This window comes from Pristiophorus japonicus, unplaced genomic scaffold, assembly GCF_044704955.1.
Source record: "Pristiophorus japonicus isolate sPriJap1 unplaced genomic scaffold, sPriJap1.hap1 HAP1_SCAFFOLD_187, whole genome shotgun sequence".
Lineage (NCBI taxonomy): Eukaryota > Metazoa > Chordata > Chondrichthyes > Pristiophoridae > Pristiophorus > Pristiophorus japonicus.
Genome location: NW_027251558.1, coordinates 93306 through 111195, shown reverse-complemented (window position 1 = coordinate 111195; position 17890 = coordinate 93306).

The following is a 17890-nucleotide window of genomic DNA, read 5'->3' as shown; positions in this document are numbered from 1 at the left end:
TCCCCATGTCCCAATATCGCCATATCCCCATATCCCCATATCTCCATGTCCCCATGTCACCATATCCCCATATCCCCATATCCCCATATCCCCCATATCCCCATATCACCCATATCCCCGTATCCCCCAAGTCCCCACATTCCCATATCCCCATATCCCCATATCCCCATATCCCCATATCTCCATATTCCAATATCCCCATGTCCCCATGTCCCCATATCCACATATCCCCATGTCCCCATATCCCCATATCCCCATTTCCCCATGTCCCCATGTCCCCATATCCCCATGTCCCCATGTCCCCATATCCCCATGTCCTCATATCCCCATATCCCCATATCCCCATATCCCCCATGTCCGCATATCCCCATATCCCCCATGTCCCCATATCCCCATGTCCCCATATCGCCATATCCCCATATCCCCATATCTCCATGTCCCCATGTCCCCATATCCCCATATCCCCATATCCCCCATATCCCCATATCACCCATATCCCCATATCCCCATATCCCCATATCCCCATGTCCCCATGTCCCCATGTCCCCATATCCCCATATCCCTATATCCCCATATACCCATATTCCCATATCCCCATGTCCCCATCTCCCTATGTCCCCATATCCCCATATCCCCATATCCCCATATCCCCCATATCCCCATATCCCCATCTCCCCATATCCCCATATCCCCATATCCCCATGTCCCCATATCCCCATATTCCCATATCCCCATGTCCCCATGTCCCCATGTCCCCATATCCCCATATCCCCATATCCACATATCCCCATATCCCCATATCCCCCATGTCCCCACATCCCCATATCCCCATATCCCCATATCCCCATATCCCCATGTCCCCATATCCCCATGTCCCCATATCCCCATATCCCCATGTCCCCATATCCCCATATCCCCATTTCCCCATATCCCCATATCCCCATATCCCCATGTCCCCGTATCCTCATATACCCATATCCCCATATCCCCATATCTCCCATGTCCGCATATCCCCATATCCCCCATGTCCCCATATCCCCATGTCCCCATATCGCCATATCCCCATATCCCCATATCTCCATGTCCCCATATCCCCATATCCCCATATCCCCATATCCCCCATATCCCCATATCACCCATATCCCCATATCCCCATATCCCCATATCCCCATATCCCAATGTCCCCATGTCCCCATTTCCCCATATCCCCATCTCCCCATATCCCCATGTCCCCATCTCCCCATGTCCCCATATCCCCATATCCCCATATCCCCATATCCCCCATATCCCCATATCCCCATCTCCACATATCCCCATATCCCCCATGTCCGCATATCCCCATATCCCCCATGTCCCCATATCCCCATGTCCCCATATCGCCATATCCCCATATCCCCATATCTCCATGTCCCCATGTCCCCATATCCCCATATCCCCATATCCCCCATATCCCCATATCACCCATATCCCCATATCCCCATATCCCCATATCCCCATATCCCCATGTCCCCATGTCCCCATGTCCCCATATCCCCATATCCCTATATCCCCATATACCCATATTCCCATATCCCCATGTCCCCATCTCCCCATGTCCCCATATCCCCATATCCCCATATCCCCCATATCCCCATCTCCCCATATCCCCATATCCCCATATCCCCATATCCCTATATCCCCATATACCCATATTCCCATATCCCCATGTCCCCATCTCCCCATGTCCCCATATCCCCATATCCCCATATGCCCCATATCCCCATCTCCCCATATCCCCATATCCCCATATCCCCATATCCCCATGTCCCCATATCCCCATATTCCCATATCCCCATGTCCCCATGTCCCCATGTCCCCATATCCCCATATCCCCATATCCCCATATCCCCATATCCCCATGTCCCCATATCCCCATATCCCCATATCCCCATGTCCCCATATCCCCATATCCCCATGTCCCCATATCCCCATATCCCCATATCCCCATATCCCCATATCCCCATATCCCAATGTCCCCGTATCCCCATATCCCCATATACCCATATCCCCATATCCCCCATGTCCGCATATCCCCATATCCCCCATGTCCCCATATCCCCATGTCCCCATATCGCCATATCCCCATATCCCCATATCTCCATGTCCCCATATCCCCATATCCCCATATCCCCCATATCCCCATATCACCCATATCCCCATATCCCCATATCCCCATATCCCCATATCCCCATGTCCCCATGTCCCCATTTCCCCATATCCCCATATCCCCATATCCCCATGTCCCCATCTCCCCATGTCCCCATATCCCCATATCCCCATATCCCCATATCCCCCATATCCCCATATCCCCATCTCCCCATATCCCCATATCCCCATGTCCCCATGTACCTATATTCCCATGTCCCCATATCCCCAAATCCCCATATCCCCATGTCCCCGTATCCCCATATCCCCATATCCCCATATCCCCATATCCCCATATCCCCTATGTCCGCATGTCCCCATATCCCCCATGTCCCCATATCCCCATGTCCCCACATCGCCATATCCCCATATCCCCATATCTCCATGTCCCCATATCCCCATATCCCCATATCCCCATATCCCCCATATCCCCATGTCACCCATATCCCCATATCCCCATATCCCCATATCCCCATATCCCCATGTCCCCATGTCCCCATTTCCCCATATCCCCATATCCCCATATCCCCATGTCCCCATCTCCCCATGTCCCCATATCCCCATATCCCCATATCCCCATATCCCCCATATCCCCATATCCCCATCTCCCCATATCCCCATATCCCCATATCCCCATGTCCCCATATCCCTATATTCCCATGTCCCCATGTCCCCATATCCCCATGTCCCCATATCCCCATATCCCCATATCCCCCATATCCGCATATCCCCATATCCCCCATGTCCCCATATCCCCATGTCCCAATATCGCCATATCCCCATATCCCCATATCTCCATGTCCCCATGTCCCCATATCCCCATATCCCCATATCCCCCATATCCCCATATCACCCATATCCCCATATCCCCCAAGTCCCCACATTCCCATATCCCCATATCCCCATATCCCCATATCCCCATATCTCCATATTCCAATATCCCCATGTCCCCATGTCCCCATATCCACATATCCCCATGTCCCCATATCCCCATATCCCCATTTCCCCATGTCCCCATGTCCCCATATCCCCATGTCCCCATGTCCCCATATCCCCATGTCCCCATATCCCCATATCCCCATATCCCCATATCCCCCATGTCCGCATATCCCCATATCCCCCATGTCCCCATATCCCCATGTCCCCATATCCCCCATATCCCCATATCCCCATCTCCCCATATCCCCATATCCCCATATCCCCATGTCCCCATATCCCCATATTCCCATATCCCCATGTCCCCATGTCCCCATGTCCCCATATCCCCATATCCCCATATCCACATATCCCCATATCCCCATATCCCCCATGTCCCCACATCCCCATATCCCCATATCCCCATATACCCATATCCCTATGTCCCCATATCCCCATGTCCCCATATCCCCATATCCCCATGTCCCCATATCCCCATATCCCCATTTCCCCATATCCCCATATCCCCATATCCCCATGTCCCCGTATCCCCATATCCCCATATCCCCATATCCCCATATCCCCCATGTCCGCATATCCCCATATCCCCCATGTCCCCATATCCCCATGTCCCCATATCGCCATATCCCCATATCCCCATATCTCCATGTCCCCATATCCCCATATCCCCATATCCCCATATCCCCCATATCCCCATATCACCCATATCCCCATATCCCCATATCCCCATATCCCCATATCCCCATGTCCCCATGTCCCCATATCCCCATATCCCCATATCCCCCATATCCCCATATCACCCATATCCCCATATCCCCCAAGTCCCCACATTCCCATATCCCCATATCCCCATATCCCCATATCCCCATATCTCCATATTCCAATATCCCCATGTCCCCATGTCCCCATATCCACATATCCCCATGTCCCCATATCCCCATATCCCCATTTCCCCATGTCCCCATGTCCCCATATCCCCATGTCCCCATCTCCCCATGTCCCCATATCCCCATATCCCCATATCCCCATATCCCCCATATCCCCATATCCCCATCTCCCCATATCCCCATATCCCCCATGTCCGCATATCCCCATATCCCCCATGTCCCCATATCCCCATATCGCCATATCCCCATATCCCCATATCTCCATGTCCCCATGTCCCCATATCCCCATATCCCCATATCCCCCATATCCCCATATCACCCATATCCCCATATCCCCATATCCCCATATACACATATCCCCATGTCCCCATGTCCCCATGTCCCCATATCCCCATATCCCTATATCCCCATATACCCATATTCCCATATCCCCATGTCCCCATCTCCCCATGTCCCCATATCCCCATATCCCCATATCCCCCATATCCCCATCTCCCCATATCCCCATATCCCCATATCCCCATATCCCTATATCCCCATATACCCATATTCCCATATCCCCATGTCCCCATCTCCCCATGTCCCCATATCCCCATATCCCCATATCCCCATCTCCCCATATCCCCATATCCCCATATCCCCATATCCCCATGTCCCCATATCCCCATATTCCCATATCCCCATGTCCCCATGTCCCCATGTCCCCATATCCCCATATCCCCATATCCACATATCCCCATATCCCCATATCCCCCATGTCCCCACATCCCCATATCCCCATATCCCCATATCCCCATATCCCCATGTCCCCATATCCCCATATCCCCATGTCCCCATGTCCCCATATCCCCATATCCCCATGTCCCCATATCCCCATATCCCCATATCCCCATATCCCCATATCCCCATATCCCCATGTCCCCGTATCCCCATATCCCCATATCCCCATATCCCCCATGTCCGCATATCCCCATATCCCCCATGTCCCCATATCCCCATGTCCCCATATCGCCATATCCCCATATCCCCATATCTCCATGTCCCCATATCCCCATATCCCCATATCCCCCATATCCCCATATCACCCATATCCCCATATCCCCATATCCCCATATCCCCATATCCCCATGTCACCATGTCCCCATTTCCCCATATCCCCATATCCCGATATCCCCATGTCCCCATCTCCCCATGTCCCCATATCCCCATATCCCCATATCCCCATATCCCCCATATCCCCATATCCCCATCTCCCCATATCCCCATATCCCCATGTCCCCATATACCTGTATTCCCATGTCCCCATATCCCCAAATCCCCATATCCCCATGTCCCCGTATCCCCATATCCCCATATCCCCATATCCCCATATCCCCATATCCCCATATCCCCCATGTCCGCATGTCCCCATATCCCCCATGTCCCCATATCCCCATGTCCCCACATCGCCATATCCCCATATCCCCATATCTCCATGTCCCCATATCCCCATATCCCCATATCCCCATATCCCCATATCCCCATGTCCCCATGTCCCCATTTCCCCATATCCCCATATCCCCATATCCCCATGTCCCCATCTCCCCATGTCCCCATATCCCCATATCCCCATATCCCCATATCCCCCATATCCCCATATCCCCATATCCCCATATCCCCATATCCCCATGTCCCCATATCCCTATATTCCCATGTCCCCATGTCCCCATATCCCCATGTCCCCATATCCCCATATCCCCATATCCCCCATATCCGCATATCCCCATATCCCCCATGTCCCCATATCCCCATGTCCCAATATCGCCATATCCCCATTTCCACATATCTCCATGTCCCCATGTCCCCATATCCCCATATCCCCATATCCCCATATCCCCCATATCCCCATATCACCCATATCCCCATATCCCCCAAGTCCCCACATTCCCATATCCCCATATCCCCATATCCCCATATCACCATATCTCCATATTCCAATATCCCCATGTCCCCATGTCCCCATATCCACATATCCCCATGTCCCCATATCCCCATATCCCCATTTCCCCATGTCCCCATGTCCCCATATCCCCATGTCCCCATGTCCCCATATCCCCATGTCCCCATATCCCCATATCCCCATATCCCCATATCCCCCATGTCCGCATATCCCCATATCCCCCATGTCCCCATATCCCCATGTCCCCATATCGCCATATCCCCATATCCCCATATCTCCATGTCCCCATGTCCCCATATCCCCATATCCCCATATCCCCCATATCCCCATATCACCCATATCCCCATATCCCCATATCCCCATATCCCCATGTCCCCATGTCCCCATGTCCCCATATCCCCATATCCCTATATCCCCATATACCCATATTCCCATATCCCCATGTCCCCATCTCCCCATGTCCCCATATCCCCATATCCCCATATCCCCATATCCCCCATATCCCCATATCCCCATCTCCCCATATCCCCATATCCCCATATCCCCATGTCCCCATATCCCCATATTCCCATATCCCCATGTCCCCATGTCCCCATGTCCCCATATCCCCATATCCCCATATCCACATATCCCCATATCCCAATATCCCCCATGTCCCCACATCCCCATATCCCCATATCCCCATATCCCCATATCCCCATGTCCCCATATCCCCATGTCCCCATATCCCCATATCCCCATGTCCCCATATCCCCATATCCCCATTTCCATATATCCCCATATCCCCATATCCCCATGTCCCCGTATCCCCATATCCCCATATCCCCATATCCCCATATCCCCCATGTCCGCATATCCCCATATCCCCCATGTCCCCATATCCCCATGTCCCCATATCGCCATATCCCCATATCCCCATATCTCCATGTCCCCATATCCCCATATCCCCATATCCCCATATCCCCCATATCCACATATCACCCATATCCCCATATCCCCATATCCCCATATCCCCATATCCCCATGTCCCCATGTCCCCATTTCCCCATATCCCCATCTCCCCATATCCCCATGTCCCCATCTCCCCATGTCCCCATATCCCCATATCCCCATATCCCCATATCCCCCATATCCCCATATCCCCATCTCCCCATATCCCCATATCCCCCATGTCCGCATATCCCCATATCCCCCATGTCCCCATATCCCCATGTCCCCATATCGCCATATCCCCATATCCCCATATCTCCATGTCCCCATGTCCCCATATCCCCATATCCCCATATCCCCCATATCCCCATATCACCCATATCCCCATATCCCCATATCCCCATATCCCCATATCCCCATGTCCCCATGTCCCCATGTCCCCATATCCCCATATCCCTATATCCCCATATACCCATATTCCCATATCCCCATGTCCCCATCTCCCCATGTCCCCATATCCCCATATCCCCATATCCCCCATATCCCCATCTCCCCATATCCCCATATCCCCATATCCCCATATCCCTATATCCCCATATACCCATATTCCCATATCCCCATGTCCCCATCTCCCCATGTCCCCATATCCCCATATCCCCTTATCCCCCATATCCCCATCTCCCCATATCCCCATATCCCCATATCCCCATATCCCCATGTCCCCATATCCCCATATTCCCATATCCCCATGTCCCCATGTCCCCATGTCCCCATATCCCCATATCCCCATATCCACATATCCCCATATCCCCATATCCCCCATGTCCCCACATCCCCATATCCCCATATCCCCATATCCCCATATCCCCATGTCCCCATATCCCCATATCCCCATATCCCCATGTCCCCATATCCCCATATCCCCATGTCCCCATATCCCCATATCCCCATGTCCCCGTATCCCCATATCCCCATATCCCCATATCCCCATATCCCCCATGTCCGCATATCCCCATATCCCCCATGTCACCATATCCCCATGTCCCCATATCGCCATATCCCCATATCCCCATATCTCCATGTCCCCATATCCCCATATCCCCATATCCCCCATATCCCCATATCACCCATATCCCCATATCCCCATATCCCCATATCCCCATGTCCCCATGTCCCCATTTCCCCATATCCCCATATCCCCATATCCCCATGTCCCCATCTCCCCATGTCCCCATATCCCCATATCCCCATATCCCCATATCCCCCATATCCCCATATCCCCATCTCCCCATATCCCCATATCCCCATGTCCCCATATACCTATATTCCCATGTCCCCATATCCCCATATATCCATATCCACATGTCCCCATATCCCCATATCCCCCATATCCCCATCTCCCCATATCCCCATATCCCCATATCCCCATATCCCTATATCCCCATATACCCATATTCCCATATCCCCATGTCCCCATCTCCCCATGTCCCCATATCCCCATATCCCCTTATCCCCCATATCCCCATCTCCCCATATCCCCATATCCCCATATCCCCATATTCCCATGTCCCCATATCCCCATATTCCCATATCCCCATGTCCCCATGTCCCCATGTCCCCATATCCCCATATCCCCATATCCACATATCCCCATATCCCCATATCCCCCATGTCCCCACATCCCCATATCCCCATATCCCCATATCCCCATATCCCCATGTCCCCATATCCCCATATCCCCATATCCCCATGTCCCCATATCCCCATATCCCCATGTCCCCATATCCCCATATCCCCATGTCCCCGTATCCCCATATCCCCATATCCCCATATCCCCATATCCCCCATGTCCGCATATCCCCATATCCCCCATGTCACCATATCCCCATGTCCCCATATCGCCATATCCCCATATCCCCATATCTCCATGTCCCCATATCCCCATATCCCCATATCCCCCATATCCCCATATCACCCATATCCCCGAAGCCCCATATCCCCATATCCCCATGTCCCCATGTCCCCATTTCCCCATATCCCCATATCCCCATATCCCCATGTCCCCATCTCCCCATGTCCCCATATCCCCATATCCCCATATCCCCATATCCCCCATATCCCCATATCCCCATCTCCCCTTATCCCCATATCCCCATGTCCCCATATACCTATATTCCCATGTCCCCATATCCCCATATATCCATATCCACATGTCCCCATATCCACATATCCCCATATCCCCATGTTCGCATGTCCCCATATCCCCATATCCCCATATCCCCATATCCCCATGTCCCCGTATCCCCATATCCCCATATCCCCATATCCCCATATCCCCCATGTCCGCATATCCCCATATCCCCCATGTCCCCATATCCCCATGTCCCCATATCGCCATATCCCCATATCCCCATATCTCCATGTCCCCATATCCCCATATCCCCATATCCCCATATCCCCCATATCCCCATATCACCCATATCCCCATATCCCCATATCCCCATATCCCCATATCCCCATATCCCCATGTCCCCATGTCCCCATTTCCCCATATCCCCATATCCCCATATCCCCATGTCCCCATCTCGCCATGTCCCCATATCCCCATATCCCCATATCCCCATATCCCCCATATCCCCATATCCACATCTCCCCATATCCCCATATCCCCATGTCCCCATATACCTATATTCCCATGTCCCCATGTCCCCATATCCCCATTTCCCCATATCCCCATATCCCCCATATCCGCATATCCCCATATCCCCCATGTCCCCATAGCCCCATGTCCCAATATCGCCATATCCCCATATCCCCATATCTCCATGTCCCCATGTCCCCATATCCCCATATCCCCATATCCCCATATCCCCCATATCCCCATATCACCCATATCCCCATATCCCCCATGTCCCCACATTCCCATATCCCCATATCCCCATATCCCCATATCCCCATATCTCCATATTCCAATATCCCCATATCCCCATGTCCCCATATCCCCATGTCCCCATATCCCCATATCCCCATTTCCGCATGTCCCCATGTCCCCATGTCCCCATGTCCCCATGTCCCCATGTCCCCATGTCCCCATATCCCCATATCCCCATATCCCCATATCCCCATATCCCCCATGTCCGCATATCCCCCATGTCCCCATATCCCCATGTCCCCATATCGCCATATCCCCATATCCCCATATCTCCATGTCCCCATATCCCCATATCCCCATATCCCCATATCCCCCATATCCCCATATCACCCATATCCCCATATCCCCATATCCCCATATCCCCATGTCCCCATGTCCCCATTTCCCCATATCCCCATATCCCCATGTCCCCATCTCCCCATGTCCCCATATCCCCATATCCCCATATCCCCATATCCCCCATATCCCCATATCCCCATCTCCCCATATCCCCATATCCCCATGTCCCCATATACCTATATTCCCATGTCCCCATGTCCCCATATCCCCATGTCCCCATATCCCCATATCCCCCATATCCGCATATCCCCATATCCCCCATGTCCCCATAGCCCCATGTCCCAATATCGCCATATCCCCATATCCCCATATCTCCATGTCCCCATGTCCCCATATCCCCATATCCCCATATCCCCATATCCCCCATATCACCCATATCCCCATATCCCCCATGTCCCCACATTCCCATATCCCCATATCCCCATATCCCCATATCCCCATATCTCCATATTCCAATATCCCCATATCCCCATGTCCCCATATCCACATATCCCCATGTCCCCATATCCCCATATCCCCATTTCCGCATGTCCCCATGTCCCCATGTCCCCATGTCCCCATGTCCCCATGTCCCCATGTCCCCATATCCCCATATCCCCATATCCCCATATCCCCATATCCACCATGTCCGCTTATCCCCATATCCCCCATGTCCCCATATCACCATGTCCCCAGATCGCCATATCCCCATATCCCCATATCTCCATGTCCCCATGTCCCCATATCCCCATATCCCCATATCCCCATATCCCCCATATCCCCATATCACCCATATCCCCATATCCCCATATCCCCATATCCCCATATCTCCATGTCCCCATGTCCCCATATCCCCATATCCCCATATCCCCATATCCCCCATATCCCCATATCACCCATATCCCCATATCCCCCAAGTCCCCACATTCCCATATCCCCATATCCCCATATCCCCATATCCCCATATCTCCATATTCCAATATCCCCATGTCCCCATGTCCCCATATCCACATATCCCCATGTCCCCATATCCCCATATCCCCATTTCCCCATGTCCCCATGTCCCCATATCCCCATGTCCCCATGTCCCCATATCCCCATGTCCCCATATCCCCATATCCCCATATCCCCATATCCCCCATGTCCGCATATCCCCATATCCCCCATGTCCCCATATCCCCATGTCCCCATATCCCCCATATCCCCATATCCCCATCTCCCCATATCCCCATATCCCCATATCCCCATGTCCCCATATCCCCATATTCCCATATCCCCATGTCCCCATGTCCCCATGTCCCCATATCCCCATATCCCCATATCCACATATCCCCATATCCCCATATCCCCCATGTCACCACATCCCCATATCCCCATATCCCCATATCCCCATATCCCCATGTCCCCATATCCCCATGTCCCCATATCCCCATGTCCCCATGTCCCCATATCCCCATATCCCCATTTCCCCATATCCCCATCTCCCCATATCCCCATGTCCCCGTATCCCCATATCCCCATATCCCCATATCCCCATATCCCCCATGTCCGCATATCCCCATATCCCCCATGTCCCCATATCCCCATGTCCCCATATCGCCATATCCCCATATCCCCATATCTCCATGTCCCCATATCCCCATATCCCCATATCCCCATATCCCCCATATCCCCATATCACCCATATCCCCATATCCCCATATCCCCATATCCCCATATCCCCATGTCCCCATGTCCCCATTTCCCCATATCCCCATCTCCCCATATCCCCATGTCCCCATCTCCCCATGTCCCCATATCCCCATATCCCCATATCCCCATATCCCCCATATCCCCATATCCCCATCTCCCCATATCCCCATATCCCCCATGTCCCCATTTCCCCATATCCCCCATGTCCCCATATCCCCATGTCCCCATATCGCCATATCCCCATATCCCCATATCTCCATGTCCCCATGTCCCCATATCCCCATATCCCCATATCCCCCATATCCCCATATCACCCATATCCCCATATCCCCATATCCCCATATCCACATATCCACATGTCCCCATGTCCCCATGTCCCCATATCCCCATATCCCTATATCCCCATATACCCATATTCCCATATCCCCATGTCCCCATCTCCCCATGTCCCCATATCCCCATATCCCCATATCCCCCATATCCCCATCTCCCCATATCCCCATATCCCCATATCCCCATATCCCTATATCCCCATATACCCATATTCCCATATCCCCATGTCCCCATCTCCCCATGTCCCCATATCCCCATATCCCCATATCCCCATCTCCCCATATCCCCATATCCCCATATCCCCATATCCCCATGTCCCCATATCCCAATATTCCCATATCCCCATGTCCCCATGTCCCCATGTCCCCATATCCCCATATCCCCATATCCACATATCCCCATATCCCCATATCCCCCATGTCCCCACATCCCCATATCCCCATATCCCCATATCCCCATGTCCCCATATCCCCATATCCCCATATCCCCATGTCCCCATATCCCCATATCCCCATGTCCCCATATCCCCATATCCCCATATCCCCATATCCCCATATCCCCATATCCCCGTCCCCGTATCCCCATATCCCCATATCCCCATATCCCCATATCCCCCATGTCCGCATATCCCCATATCCCCCATGTCCCCATATCCCCATGTCCCCATATCGCCATATCCCCATATCCCCATATCTCCATGTCCCCATATCCCCATATCCCCATATCCCCCATATCCCCATATCACCCATATCCCCATATCCCCATATCCCCATATCCCCATATCCCCATGTCCCCATGTCCCCATTTCCCCATATCCCCATATCCCCATATCCCCATCTCCCCATGTCCCCATATCCCCATATCCCCATATCCCCATATCCCCCATATCCCCATATCCCCATCTCCCCATATCCCCATATCCCCATGTCCCCATATACCTATATTCCCATGTCCCCATATCCCCAAATCCCCATATCCCCATGTCCCCGTATCCCCATATCCCCATATCCCCATATCCCCATATCCCCATATCCCCATATCCCCCATATCCGCATGTCCCCATATCCCCCATGTCCCCATATCCCCATGTCCCCACATCGCCATATCCCCATATCCCCATATCTCCATGTCCCCATATCCCCATATCCCCATATCCCCATATCCCCCATATCCCCATATCACCCATATCCCCATATCCCCATATCCCCATATCCCCATATCCCCATGTCCCCATGTCCCCATTTCCCCATGTCCCCATATCCCCATATCCCCATGTCCCCATCTCCCCATGTCCCCATATCCCCATATCCCCATATCCCCATATCCCCCATATCCCCATATCCCCATATCCCCATATCCCCATATCCCCATGTCCCCATATCCCTATATTCCCATGTCCCCATGTCCCCATATCCCCATGTCCCCATATCCCCATATCCCCATATCCCCCATATCCGCATATCCCCATATCCCCCATGTCCGCATATCCCCATGTCCCAATATCGCCATATCCCCATATCTCCATGTCCCCATGTCCCCATATCCCCATATCCCCATATCACCATATCCCCCATATCCCCATATCACCCATATCCCCATATCCCCCAAGTCCCCACATTCCCATATCCCCATATCCCCATATCCCCAAATCCCCATATCTCCATATTCCAATATCCCCATGTCCCCATGTCCCCATATCCACATATCCCCATGTCCCCATATCCCCATATCCCCATTTCCCCATGTCCCCATGTCCCCATATCCCCATGTCCCCATGTCCCCATATCCCCATGTCCCCATATCCCCATATCCCCATATCCCCATATCCCCCATGTCCGCATATCCCCATATCCCCCATGTCCCCATATCCCCATGTCCCCATATCGCCATATCCCCATATCCCCATATCTCCATGTCCCCATGTCCCCATATCCCCATATCCCCATATCCCCCATATCCCCATATCACCCATATCCCCATATCCCCATATCCCCATATCCCCATGTCCCCATGTCCCCATGTCCCCATATCCCCATATCCCTATATCCCCATATACCCATATTCCCATATCCCCATGTCCCCATCTCCCCATGTCCCCATATCCCCATATCCCCATATCCCCATATCCCCCATATCCCCATATCCCCATCTCCCCATATCCCCATATCCCCATATCCCCATGTCCCCATATCCCCATATTCCCATATCCCCATGTCCCCATGTCCCCATGTCCCCATATCCCCATATCCCCATATCCACATATCCCCATATCCCCATATCCCCCATGTCCCCACATCCCCATATCCCCATATCCCCATATCCCCATATCCCCATGTCCCCATATCCCCATGTCCCCATATCCCCATATCCCCATGTCCCCATATCCCCATATCCCCATTTCCCCATATCCCCATATCCCCATATCCCCATGTCCCCGTATCCCCATATCCCCATATCCCCATATCCCCATATCCCCCATGTCCGCATATCCCCATATCCCCCATGTCCCCATATCCCCATGTCCCCATATCGCCATATCCCCATATCCCCATATCTCCATGTCCCCATATCCCCATATCCCCATATCCCCATATCCCCCATATCCCCATATCACCCATATCCCCATATCCCCATATCCCCATATCCCCATATCCCCATGTCCCCATGTCCCCATTTCCCCATATCCCCATCTCCCCATATCCCCATGTCCCCATCTCCCCATGTCCCCATATCCCCATATCCCCATATCCCCATATCGCCCATATCCCCATATCCCCATCTCCCCATATCCCCATATCCCCCATGTCCGCATATCCCCATATCCCCCATGTCCCCATATCCCCATGTCCCCATATCGCCATATCCCCATATCCCCATATCTCCATGTCCCCATGTCCCCATATCCCCATATCCCCATATCCCCCATATCCCCATATCAGCCATATCCCCATATCCCCATATCCCCATATCCCCATATCCTCATGTCCCCATGTCCCCATGTCCCCATATCCCCATATCCCTATATCCCCATATACCCATATTCCCATATCCCCATGTCCCCATCTCCCCATGTCCCCATATCCCCATATCCCCATATCCCCCATATCCCCATCTCCCCATATCCCCATATCCCCATATCCCCATATCCCTATATCCCCATATACCCATATTCCCATATCCCCATGTCCCCATCTCCCCATGTCCCCATATCCCCATATCCCCATATCCCCCATATCCCCATCTCCCCATATCCCCATATCCCCATATCCCCATATCCCCATGTCCCCATATCCCCATATTCCCATATCCCCATGTCCCCATGTCCCCATGTCCCCATATCCCCATATCCCCATATCCACATATCCCCATATCCCCATATCCCCCATGTCCCCACATCCCCATATCCCCATATCCCCATATCCCCATATCCCCATATCCCCATGTCCCCATATCCCCATATCCCCATATCCCCATGTCCCCATATCCCCATATCCCCATGTCCCCATATCCCCATATCCCCATGTCCCCGTATCCCCATATCCCCATATCCCCATATCCCCATATCCCCCATGTCCGCATATCCCCATATCCCCCATGTCACCATATCCCCATGTCCCCATATCGCCATATCCCCATATCCCCATATCTCCATGTCCCCATATCCCCATATCCCCATATCCCCCATATCCCCATATCACCCATATCCCCATATCCCCATATCCCCATATCCCCATGTCCCCATGTCCCCATTTCCCCATATCCCCATATCCCCATATCCCCATGTCCCCATCTCCCCATTTCCCCATATCCCCATATCCCCATATCCCCATATCCCCCATATCCCCATATCCCCATATCCCCATATCCCCATGTCCCCATATACCTATATTCCCATGTCCCCATATCCCCATATATCCATATCCACATGTCCCCATATCCACATATCCCCATATCCCCATGTTCGCATGTCCCCATATCCCCATATCCCCATATCCCCATATCCCCATGTCCCCGTATCCCCATATCCCCATATCCCCATATCCCCATATCCCCCATGTCCGCATATCCCCATATCCCCCATGTCCCCATATCCCCATGTCCCCATATCGCCATATCCCCATATCCCCATATCTCCATGTCCCCATATCCCCATATCCCCATATCCCCATATCCCCCATATCCCCATATCACCCATATCCCCATATCCCCATATCCCCATATCCCCATATCCCCATATCCCCATGTCCCCATGTCCCCATTTCCCCATATCCCCATATCCCCATATCCCCATGTCCCCATCTCGCCATGTCCCCATATCCCCATATCCCCATATCCCCATATCCCCCATATCCCCATATCCACATCTCCCCATATCCCCATATCCCCATGTCCCCATATACCTTTATTCCCATGTCCCCATGTCCCCATATCCCCATGTCCCCATATCCCCATATCCCCCATATCCGCATATCCCCATATCCCCCATGTCCCCATAGCCCCATGTCCCAATATCGCCATATCCCCATATCCCCATATCTCCATGTCCCCATATCCCCATATCCCCATATCCCCATATCCCCATATCCCCCATATCCCCATATCACCCATATCCCCATATCCCCCATGTCCCCACATTCCCATATCCCCATATCCCCATATCCCCATATCTCCATATTCCAATATCCCCATATCCCCATGTCCCCATATCCACATATCCCCATGTCCCCATATCCCCATATCCCCATTTCCGCATGTCCCCCTGTCCCCATGTCCCCATGTCCCCATGTCCCCATGTCCCCATGTCCCCATATCCCCATATCCCCATATCCCCATATCCCCATATCCCCCATGTCCGCTTATCCCCATATCCCCCATGTCCCCATATCCCCATGTCCCCATATCGCCATATCCCCATATCCCCATATCTCCATGTCCCCATATCCCCATATCCCCATATCCCCATATCCCCCATATCCCCATATCACCCATATCCCCATATCCCCATATCCCCATATCCCCATGTCCCCATGTCCCCATTTCCCCATATCCCCATATCCCCATGTCCCCATCTCCCCATGTCCCCATATCCCCATATCCCCATATCCCCATATCCCCCATATCCCCATATCCCCATCTCCCCATATCCCCATATCCCCATGTCCCCATATACCTATATTCCCATGTCCCCATGTCCCCATATCCCCATGTCCCCATATCCCCATATCCCCCATATCCGCATATCCCCATATCCCCCATGTCCCCATAGCCCCATGTCCCAATATCGCCATATCCCCATATCCCCATATCTCCATGTCCCCATGTCCCCATATCCCCATATCCCCATATCCCCATATCCCCCATATCCCCATATCACCCATATCCCCATGTCCCCCATGTCCCCACATTCCCATATCCCCATATCCCCATATCCCCATATCCCCATATCTCCATATTCCAATATCCCCATATCCCCATGTCCCCATATCCACATATCCCCATGTCCCCATATCCCCATATCCCCATTTCCGCATGTCCCCATGTCCCCATGTCCCCATGTCCCCATGTCCCCATATCCCCATATCCCCATATCCCCATATCCCCATATCCCCCATGTCCGCTTATCCCCATATCCCCCATGTCCCCATATCCCCATGTCCCCAGATCGCCATATCCCCATATCCCCATATCTCCATGTCCCCATGTCCCCATATCCCCATATCCCCATATCCCCATTTCCAC